A 12,440-nucleotide genomic window follows, 5' to 3' on the forward strand; every position below is an offset into this window, starting at 1 on the left:
CAGAATTAAAAGTACAAATGTTGACGTTTTGTGTATTGGGGTCCGAGAAAGGAAAAACCAACTAATCATACGTTATCGCGGCAAATGTCAAACAAAATATTTTTCTGCACAGTTAAAAAAAATTAGCATTTCAAATGGCAACAATGTTTAGAAGTCAAAGGTGTATTTTTATGTTGAGTTTACACTATTTTTTTTCTTTGTAAGCGATGGAAAAATGAGAAATGATAACAAGTATCAACAAACCTGTCGAATAGAACCTTCGAGAGCCCTGCGTGAGTGTCGCGGAGTTCCCGTTTCTTCGATATCGGTATATCCTGCGATTATATTAATTCCCAAACTAAATTTTAGTCAGGAAAGTTGCTTTTTCAAGTTCTATTTTCTGTCTATTTTTATTTTTGGTCGACTTTGTCAATGTAGCAGGCCTACCGGGCTTCCCTCTCTAACCATGCTGTTTTGTTTATGAAAACTACGCATGCGTGCATAGCATGGAATGTGGAACCCCGAACACGTTGCGATGTATATATTTACGTCCCATAAATAACTATTAATTTTAATGAAATAATCCAAATTATTTAATTGTAAAAATTGTAATTTTCTGAAAGTTTATACATTTATGAGTAGTAAAAAATTCCAAATCTTGTCGGAAAATTTTAACTAGTCAGTTTTTTGATGAGATGCGCCGTACTGCCACTTTAAATAAAAATTTCGAACCACTTGATAATGATGAATGGGGTTCATCTCTTTTTTCTTTTAAAATCAAAATTAAGAGGAAAGCTAGGGGACTGTGGACAACCCCAATATCCCTCTCTAGATCCTTCACTGTAGGATTCTCAAATTCACTCTTGAATAAGGAATGCAAATGTTGTATTTCCATGTTTAAATTTAGTCAAATATTTTCGTATTGATTTAACTTCTAGTTTGCTAAAATAAATTCTAGCCATATTATATATTTCAACTTGTATAGAGAATAAGAAAGGCAAATCCTACATCCATTTCTCTAAAGAGTATAGTGTTTAAGCACAAAACTGATTTTTTTTCTGTATTGTGAATTGAAAAGCACTTATCCCTAAGTTAAGCATAAATCACAGTACTGGATTTAAACCTTTACCGCTCTGTTTGTCAACATGTTCAATATAAATAAGAGTACAATAATCGTAGGCATTAGAAATCAATTGAAATTTAACATTACGGTTTGCAAGACTTGGTTAGTTTTTGAATCAGTCAGATTATATTTGTAAATCAAGTATCAACCGTTTTTACTTAGTACAGGAGAATGTAGCAGACCCTTAATATACGGAAGCCTCTGTGATTTAAAATACTTGGATTGGATACTTTTATTTGTACTCTTTCGTAAAAAAAATAATCCACTACAAAATTTTTAAGTATTCAAATATTATAATTCTGTGTTACTTTTGCTTTATATCAGACATGGAATCTGTATTCATTTAACTGGCAATGTTAATGAAACTTAGTCATTCCAGGTCAAGTTTAAATCTCAGAGTGTCCATGTACGGAAGCGTAGAGGTGTCTATACTAAGTGTTTTATAGATGGTACATTGTCTTATTTTTATAGCGTCTTATCAACATGTATAGTATTAAATCTTCTAATTTATGGACATATTTTTTTTAATTATTGTTAAGAGTTTTGTCATGATTTAAAGCATCTTCGTTTAGTTTTTCTATAATCGTTATTTGACACTATGCACATACTCCCGAGGGATGTGCCCCTTCCCCCCCCCCCCCCCCCCCTTCACGTAAGTTCGATAAAAATATTTTCTAACTTTCCCATTCAAACACAAACATATTTATATCGATTTAATCACAGAGCATATAATTTAATTGTTTCATAAAAAAAAATACTACACAGATATAATTAGATATCAAGTTTATATTAATATTTTCATTTCAATAATTTGTAAAATCGATATAACTTACAGCAACAAAATAAATCAAATAAAAGAAGATAAAATAATCAAATCAATTAATATAATCTTCTCTAAATGAAAAAAAAAAACATTCTAGATAAAATATAAATATATGTGTATAGATAAGAAGATATAATACTTAATATGTTGAAGACTACAAATAAGACAATGTGCAAATTATAACTGTGGAACACTTCTGTTATCCTTCTGGCCCTGACGTGTCTTGTAGGAGTATTAAACCTCAACTCTCAATTTTGAATCGTAAGAATAATATACCCAATAACCTGCTAATGAATAACTGTAAAAAAAAAAATAGAGAGTGATTTTGTATAATTTCGGAGCGCAAAGTGTAAGGATGTTTTGCCAAAGTGTAGACAAAATTAAGCTCCCTTTTGATCTAGGCGTTTCAAAAATACCTCAATTTTTTTAACTTCACATCCCAAGGAATGCAAAGATTTGATTAATCTAGAAACGGTATTCAATGAATACTATTTTTAAAAATAAAAATTGCGACCATGATAAAAAAAAGAAATATATTATCATTATTATTATTTACAAAAATTGACGATTTATCCAATAATCCAATTTTCTAAAACCGTCTTGTCAAAAATGTTGAATTCATAATTCATTTTAGAAAGCTACTTTTTCAAGGTGTGCCAATTAAGTGCAGGATATAGGTTGAAACTTTGAGGTAATTTACAGATCTACCGCACCCAACAGACTATTAATATGGCCATCATTGCCGCCTCATAATACTATAAATTCAAACAACTATCGCCTAATCTCTATAGATATTGACTTACTGACTATAATTCAATGTTTTCTCTTTATTCATTATATAGGCAAAATTAAAGTAAAAGTGAAACATGATTAACTTGTCCGTCAACACACAGACCTTGCTTGCAGCACTGAGTATAGGTCTCTTTGTATATTACGTTATCAAACGAATGCGATATCGTCTGCCGCCAGGACCTTGGTGCATACCACTTATCGGCCATTATAAAAGTAAGCATTATTTTCATATTATTTTGAATTTCATTTTGATTTTTTTAATCATGAATTTATCTAATGCAGTAATGAAAAAAACATATATTAATTCTAGAGTAGATAAACAAAATATACACCAAAGTCACTGGACGTTTTAATTTTATTTTGATTTTTCAGAGAGTCGAACTGTTTTCTTGCATAGTATAGGTCACTAATGTGTTTTATTCTCAATAAAGAGAAACACTAATGTGTATACGTTTAACGAATTTTTTCATTCAAGACGTGATAAATTGAAAAATACATATTTCTTCTGTTATTGGCAATACATTCACCAATTTTCATGAACTTATGCATGTAGATTTAAATTTTCGCATGTAAAAAGAGAGAATTTATAAGTATATTTCAATACTATTATATTAAAATACTAGAGTTGCTCAACAATTCAAAAAATGATGAAAATACTATAAATAAAATTTGATAAATATTAGTTGTATATCATCAAGATCATAAATAAGGTTTACATTTTGTAATCTTTGTCATCTTTCAGTTTACTCTTCTGTTGAAATGTCCAAAGTGTACAGTCCTGTTGTACGCCTGTTTTTTTTGGTGAGGTTTAGTTAATTCCTGCAACAATTTAAAAGAAATGTTGAGTAAACCGACTTTTGTTTCCTATTCTTCTAGGCTAAAGCTAGATGATATAAAACACGAATCGTTTGGTAAAAACTGTATGATGTCGAAAAAAGCAGTGTGACTCAGATTAGATTTAGCTTTATTGGCTTCTTATGTTGATTTCAAAATAGGTACACAAACTTGGATTTTCCTAAACAGTAATGAAGTTGTAATAGAGGCATTGGTAAAAAAGAAGGCAGATTTTGCTGGAAGACCAAAGTCAGCATCAAGTAATATTAATAATTAATTAATCACTGAATAAATTATATTTTACAATTAAGTTTGCACAATACAGAATGATAGTTGTAGCAATTCCAAAAATAGAGAAAGTTTTTCAGAAGAATTTTTTTCATTATATGGAAGATATGTGTGTGTGTTTCAGCTGATGCAATGACTGCAGGAGGTAAAGACATAGTGTTTAGCACTTATTCGCCAACTTGGAAACTTCACAGGAAAATAGCCGGCAAAGCTCTCAGGCGTGTTCCTATGACAAGAAAAGAAAGGACTTGGAAAATGTTTGTAATGATATTTCGCTGAGAAATAACATGGATGCCGACTTATAGAAGATAAGATTGCATCTTCAAAGTTAAAGAAAAAGAAAGGACATTTTTATTGATTGCCATTGTTTTTGTTAAAAACTTTCTTTTTCTGTACTCAAAAGATATTTGAACACTTTTTATATCATTAAAGGAAAGATTTTGATTTAAAAGAAAATATATCAATATTTCTGAGTAACATTTTAAATCATAATATCATTGCAAAAATGTGACAAATATAGAAATCGTTTTATTCTAGGAATTATTTACAAGGGGATCTTCTTGAAAATATGATATAAGACAACATGGAGAAATTCCTAAATAAAATGGCACAGGAAAAAGATCCATTCATATTTAAAAAATACGCAGATATTATGGTCTTCCATCAACTGTACACTATTTGTTTTGGGCAGAAGTAGGTTTAGGAGACAAGTTCTATTTTTAGTGAATTTCGTAAATCAGTGACACCTAAATGTGCAAAAAAAAAAAAAAAAAAAAAAAAAAAAAAAAAAAAAATTAAAAAAAAATCCAGGCGTGTAAAACCTTTTGATTTTAATCACTTATATATCTCTGTTATCCAAACAAATTGAATCAAAATAAATCTTTTAACAGACTTCCTATTGATGACCTGGAAGTGAAAACACTCCTTAAATTAGAAGAAAACCTGATTGATGATTTTGGTACTGGATTCGTGGAGGATTTAATACCATGTCTGAAGGACATTTGTCCTACAGCAAAGTGGAAGAATTTTCTGAAAGTGGCAGACCAAGTAACAAAATTGATAAGCACCAAATACAGAGACCATGTAGATACATATAAACCAGGTAATCAACTTTTATCAGAAGCTGGCAATAATCCCTTATTGAAAAATGAGAACAAAATTAATGTCAATTCACTTTCATGAAAAAATTTGAGGAGAAAAATTTCTATAGAATTAAATTGTCGTACAATTATTTATACAGTGTATATAAATTTACTCCTAAATGTGTAATGAATCATACGCTTGGTATACATGTATAAATAATATTTCTTAATGTTTTGAAGGTGTCAATAGGGATTTTATTGACAGTTTGTTGGCGGCAAAAGAAGAAGCAGAGAATGAGGGAGACGAATCCGCCCTGGAGAAGTTGGATGATACTCGTTTAATTCAAACCATATCAGATATATTTTTAGGTAAGAAGTGTGTTTCGGTTACATTTGAATTCCATGGCATATTCTTGAACAAATACGAGTCTAGGCAATAAAGCTGGTTTATCATCAGGTTACATCATTTGTTTAAATATTGTTTTTTTTTTTAAATTGCAAAGCCACCAAAAAAAGCAAGTAAAATATTTCCCAAACATTGTATTTTTTTTTTCTATAGCATTATCATTATTTCATTTTATTCTCTTATTCTTTTTTCTTAAAATTTTAAAGACAAATCCTAAATTTGTTTTCTTTACTTTTTGAACATTCTATTAAGAAACTATACGATAACTACTGATTATGACGAACGTTTTTTAACAGCTGGCGTGGATACAACCAGATTTACAATGGACTGGTTTGTATATTTCATGACCAGATTTCCGGAAATACAAATCAAATGCCTGGAGGAAATTGACAGGGTCATTGGTAATTCAGATTTCTAGAGTAACATACATTAATTGAAAATATAAAAAACAAATTACATTAATAGAACACATTTTATTTGGCTTTATTAAGCAAAATATGATATCACAAGAACTTGGGATGCTAATTAATAGCTGCATCTATATTTGAAATTTTTGAAGGAGCAAGACACCCATCAATGAGGGACCGTAATAAATTGGACTACACGGAAGCTTGTTTGTTTGAAAGTATGAGACTTGGAAGTGTTACAGGACTTGGTGTCCCACACATGGCCATTTGTGATTCACAAGTCGGTCTGTATTGTAAAATAATGTCGTTTTTAAAGATTTTCACTCAGAAATAGTGTCATCTAATTAAAATGATACAATCGTTGTTCACTCTATATTTTCATTTTTATAAGACCCTTAAAATGTTATATTAAAATTGTTAAAAAATACTATTCCTTTCAAAAACAGGGGGATATGACATTCCAAAAGGCACCACGATCTTTATTAACCACTGGGCTCTTCACAATGACCCAAAGTCCTTTAAAGACCCAGAAAAATTTGACCCATATCGTTACCTTGATGAAAATGGGAAAAAGAAACCTGCCAGACCCGATAGTTGGCTTCCGTTTTCAGCTGGCAGCAGAGTTTGTTTGGGAGAAACGGTCGCCAAACCTGAAATACTGTTGATGTGTGCAAACCTGCTGCAGCGATTTGAAGTCCGTCTCCCAGATGGCGAGAAAGCAAATCCTGAATACAAGCAACTGGGACTTGGCACAGAACTTCCATCTGAGTATAAAGTCATTGTCAAGGATAGGATCATCAATCAATGATATGTGGGATATATTATCATTTATAAACAATATATTAAGACGTTCAGAAAGAATTTCCTGCTTTTGTATCAGAAGGCATGATTTGAAAGAAAGGCGACTAAGAAACGCCTTGATTACTCTCCATGTATCGAACAATGGGTTCAGAATTGAATGTGGGTTTACCTCTATGATGCCCCTGAATCTCTGTGAATGTTTTAAGGAAACATACGTTGACGCTATTTTTAAGTGCTTGTTTTGTAGCCGAGCTTTAGCCCTCTTCCTACCTTTTATTCCTTTTTGATAATTTTTTGTGGAAAGATAACTTAATATTTTGATTTAAGTGAAAAATATCAAATGCGCTTTTAATGGATTTCATGTGCAAACTCGTCTGAAGTTGGAGGTTTTTTTCCGTTTTTTAACGGGAAATAATGGATAAGATACTCAATATAATTTTTAAAAATAGGATTTTAATCTCCATTTCAAATAAATTACTATGTACATCGTATACCTGAAGAGATTGGACTTTTAAACTTTATTATGTTCCCCCCCCCCCAAAAGTTTGAGAACATACTGTTTATTTGGTTTCTTCTTTTTTCAAATGATTTTTTATTGTCTGCGAGTTTTCTCTGAAAATTTTTCATCCACATGAGAGGGAAATGTTGAAGGGTTAATAAGCATGTTGTGTAAATATGTGAACGCACATGCAATGAGTCAAATGACATTTTTAATCAAGATATCTTTAACTATATTTTATGAACTGCTATCAAAATTAATTTATAAACAAATATATGGGTGTTTAGACAAGATGATATGGTTGTAATAACATGAAAGCTAATGTACGTTCTCTTGACTCTGGTTGATTCTAAAATATTTACAACTTCTTTACTTTACGACAAAATAATTTGACATTTAAAATACATTTAATTTATAGGTATATACCATGATACACTACAAGAGAATATATACGAAAATTAAAAATATGAATGGGAGAAATCTAAGGAACACATGTATGCCCATGTGCTGAAATATATTATCTGTAACTTTCATATTATGCAAAATATATTTTGAACTTTTATAAAATATCCTTGTATTATGATTTTTTGTGCTTTCTGTATTCCTTTTGCTCATTTTATATTAGTGATAACACTCAATTGTTAATCCTTTGCCATTTAAGTATTAAAAGGCTTTACTTTTTAGCTCACCTGAGCCGAAGGCTCAAGTGAGCTTTTCTGATCAAAATTTGTCCGTTGTCTGTCGTCGTCGTTGTTGTCGTAAACTTTTCACATTTTCATCTTCTTCTCAAGAACCACTAGGCCAATTTCAACCAAACTTGCCACAAAGTATCCTTGGGTAAAGATGATTCAAGTTTGTTCAAATGAAGAGCCACGCCTTCTTCCAAGGGGAGATAATCATGAATTCGTGAAAAATTAATTGGCATCATTTAAAAATCTTCTTCTCCAGAACAACTGTGCTTGAAAATATGAAACTTATATGGAAGCATTCTCAGGTAGTGTAGATTCAAGTTTGTTCAAATCATGACCCCCGGGGGTAGGGTGCGGCCACAATGGGCGATCAAAGTCTTACATAGGAAAATAAAGGAAAAATCTTTAAAAATATTCTTCTCAAGAACAGCAAAACCATAATTGGTCATATTTATATGGAAGCATGCTCAGGTAGTGTAGATTCAAGTTCATTCAAATCATGACGCCCAGGGGTAGGGTGAGGCCACAATGGGCGATCAAAGTCTTACAGGAAAATAAAGGAAAAATCTTTAAAAATCTTCTTCTTAAGAACAGCATAGCCATGATTGGTCATATTTATATGGAAGCATCCTCAGATAGTGTAGATTCAAGTTTGTTCAAATCATGACTCCCGGGGGTAGGGTGGGGCCACAATGGGCAATCAAAGTTTTACATAGGAATATAAAGGAAAACTCTTTAAAAATCTTCTTCTCAAGAACAACAAAGCCATGATTGGTCATATTTATATGGAAGCATTCTCAGGTAGTGTAAATTCAAGTTTGTTCAAATCATGACCCCCAGGGGTAGGGTGGGGCCACAATGGGCAATCAAAGTTTTACATAGGAATATACAGGAAAACTCTTTAAAAATCTTCTCAAGAACAACAAAGCCATGATTGATTATACTTATATGGAAACATTTTCAAGTTGTGTAGGTTCAAGTTTGTTCCAATCATGACCCCTGGGGGTAGAGTGGGGCCACAATAGGTGATCAAAGTTTTACATATAATACAGTTGAACTTCGGTATCTCGATCATGGATATCTCGAATACAATGGATATTTCGAAGTGATTGGAAAGTCCCAAGCCCCTTTTCTTTAAGTATTTACCCTCAATATCTCGAACCCACAGATATCTCGAAGTTTATTCTCGGTCCCATCGAGTTTGATATAACGAGGTTTGACTGTACATAGGAAAAATCTGTAAAAAATCTTCTTCTCAAGAACAGCAAAGCCATGATTGGTCATTTTTATATGGGTGCATCCTCAGGTAGTGAAGATTCAAGTTTTGTTCTAAACATGACCCCCAGGGGTAGGATGGGGCCACAATGGGTGATCAAAGTTTAACATAGGAATACATAGGAAAAAGCCTTTTAAAATCTTCTTCTCAAGAACAGCAAAGCCATAATTAATCATATCTAAATTGAAGCATCCTTGGGTAATGTAGATTCAGATTTTGTTCAAATCATGACCCCCCCTCCAGGAGAATAAAGGGGCCATAACAGAGGATCATAGTTATACAAAGGAATACAAATGATATAAAAAAATGTCTTCTTAAGAACAGCATAGCCATTATTTGTCATATTAATTCAAAAGCATCCCTTTGAAGTATAGATTCAAGTTCAAATCAACACCCCCTCCCCCCTCAAACCACTTTTATATCAAAACTTTTCAAGACTGAATTGATTTCTGCTTTTTTCCTAGCCAGTGCTCAGGTGAGCGATGTGGCCCCTGGGCCTCTTGTTGAATTCGGTAACTATACAATTAGCTTAGATTACAAAGTTATTGTGAAGTATCATTGACGGAAAAATCCGAGTATATGTATTGGAAGTTATTGATACCAATCATCAGAGAAAAATGAATAGGCAGACATTGTCCTTACAAGATAAATGGACAGGGTGGAATATGTTTTTTTTAAATTACCATTTAGACAATTCTAATCATGTTCATAATTCGGTTAAGACAGGTCCCCCTGACAAAATTGTCTCTACCAGATACCCAAGAAAATCAAATTTCTGGAGAGCCTCTCAAAAGGAGTTCATTATGACATATTGTAAATATTTTTTTGCAAGATTAATGAGTTTACTGACGAAATTAGAATTTATGGTTATTAATATTTTTTCATTAATTTTATTTGGATTTATTGGCATAGATTGTAAAGATTTACAGACCTATATATTTGTATTTTTATTTCATACATTCAGGATTTTCCTCTGCTATTCGCTATTGACAACACCTTCTTGGCAAATAGTAATACATGTGTGCAGCAATGATAAATTTTATCAGACCAGAAGAAGTAATGTGAACGCATTCTCAAATTCTTGAAGAAAAAAAATATACACCCTTTACGTTATTTTGAATATTTACGTGTCGGTAATATTTCCACCTTATATGTAAACATATATTCATATGTTTTGCATTTTATTTTTTGTTTCATATTTCATTATTTTGATAGTTGTCCATAATAAACCGTATTCTTTTAATATTTAATTAGTGTATAACTTTTTCTTATTTTTAAGATTTGAAAGGGAATTGAATTGCATATGATATACCAAAAATACAACTCGCTCAAAAATATTTTATCTAACATACTTTTGTGAACTGAATAAATGCACGTTTTCGAAATAAATATAATGCTCTTAAATTTAGAACAATTTGATATTCTTGATTAATAATTTTCTTGCTGTACTCAGTTGTTCCCCTATTTTGAAGGAATAAAAGCCTTAAAGTATTAAGGCTTGATATGAACTCAATTACAGTATTATAAAACTTTTTTTTTCGGATATTGAGCACCGTTCTCCCAAGAGTGCCTTCCGCAAATTTGTTTAATTTACAAGTTGCTGGCATGTTTTGAGTAAGGTCCTGTCTTTTTCATTTGACCCAAATTGCTTTCATTTGGGTTTAAAAAGGACTGTTCCAGGGCAGCGGAAGTGTACAGTTCGTCTGAGAATCTCTCTTCTGCTTTTTTAATTATTTCTTGCTGCTCAAGTACTAAACAAGTACACATAGTACTAACATCTTTCAGCATTCCCTGATAAGCACGAAAGAGTTTCTCAAACGCATCGAATTTTCTACACCGATGCAGCCCTGGAAGGAATCCCGATTGAAACTCTACCTTAACATTTAAGGCAAAAATATACGTTGCAATAAGAAAGACTTGTGAAAACATGTCAACGACTAGGAAAAAAAGGTGAAAGACACGTCATTGGGAATCGTACTCAATTCCGAAAACGTTCTGTGAAAACTTAATTTATAGCAAACCTAGTGACATTGAGGTTGTTATTTGTGCAAAAAGGGGAGCAACTAAATACTTAAAAAAAAAGAAAAGAAAATTCCAATCATGATTGTGAAAACTTTTATACAATTAGTTGCAATATGTTTATTTTCAAAATGTGCATTAAATTAGTTCACAAAGGCATGAAAGATGAAAAATGTTTTGCGCTTTACAAAGAAAAGAAGAGCCTGATTCATTTGAGTCAAGAAAAATGAACAACTCTACAATTTTACGCAAATACATTCCCCTTTCCAAGTCTATATCCTCTTTTAAACAATCGTGTAGTATGAAATACATGTATAGTAGGACATGAATAGTATTTTTTTACTCTGCCGTTGTAGAAGTGTTTTCCTTTTTGTAGCTTTTACAAAACAACATCAAGTATGTAACACAGTATTAAAAACAGTAGAACTATTAACTAACAAACCCAACCTCCACTAAAACTATTTTAAATATAAAAGGAACACAAAATCAATAAAATTTCGCGAGAATTCAAAATTAAATTCTATTTAGCAGGCGGTTTCAATCTTGACACCGTCCCGTTATTAAAGTTACTTTACTTTTTTTATTTTGGCTATCTATCTATTCCTTTTAGTGTACAAATTTAGACACGTGCTTTTTGACTGCCATGAAGTATCCACTCCAGAGAACAATCCACAAACTTAACCCTAAATGGTGGTGTCCAAATTTGACTTGCATTATTAATACTATTCTTAATATATATTGCAAAAATGCATATAGTCATACAATTTGAAATTTTTTTTTTCGATTGCAAGGGACCATTTTTTTGCTGGTCTACAAATTTCATACAATTGCTACATGTACTTGATGTCAGCAAAAATATACATACATGAGTGGAAATAGATCTTAGAGAGGGAGAGACAGAGAAGCCAAGCACGGCCTCTTGATAATTATCAGTGCCAAATTGAAGGATGTGATTTAATATCAATGTTCTTCTTTGACCACCTGAAATATCACATGACAGTGTTTAACAACTTATACTCAGTAGCTAACAATAACTATAACTCTAACTGCTACATATCAATTCTAAGGAAATGCAAAACAGGAACTATATCACATAAATAGCTAGCTTAGACAGATATAAGTTAACAGAGTTATGGTAGAGTCAGCTAAATTGGCTTACATTCCAAATTCTTATAAACGTAATGTTGGGTTACAGATAGGTAATGGAAAGACTGCATATACCACATCATATAATGCTGCAAACAAATCATATAATAATGCAGCAACTGCATATAAAGGTGCAGCAACTGCATATAATGATGTGTACACTGCATATAAATGATAAAATCATGACATATAAAATATAATGACGTAACCACATTATATTATGATTTATATTCTCCCTCACTTCGTTCGTCCGAATATAAATCAATGAAGTGCTAA

The 12,440-nt window shown here is 31.7% G+C and overlaps 1 pseudogene; it reads left to right on the forward strand.

The window, feature by feature from the left end:
• The first annotated feature begins 1,112 nt into the window (after positions 1-1,112).
• Positions 1,113-6,793, forward strand: LOC133202645 (steroid 17-alpha-hydroxylase/17,20 lyase-like; annotated as a pseudogene).
• The last annotated feature ends 5,647 nt before the right edge of the window (positions 6,794-12,440 follow it).

This window comes from Saccostrea echinata, unplaced genomic scaffold (assembly GCF_033153115.1).
Source record: "Saccostrea echinata isolate AGI-Se365-2 ecotype Australia unplaced genomic scaffold, CSIRO_AGI_Sech_v1 ptg000047l, whole genome shotgun sequence".
Lineage (NCBI taxonomy): Eukaryota > Metazoa > Mollusca > Bivalvia > Ostreida > Ostreidae > Saccostrea > Saccostrea echinata.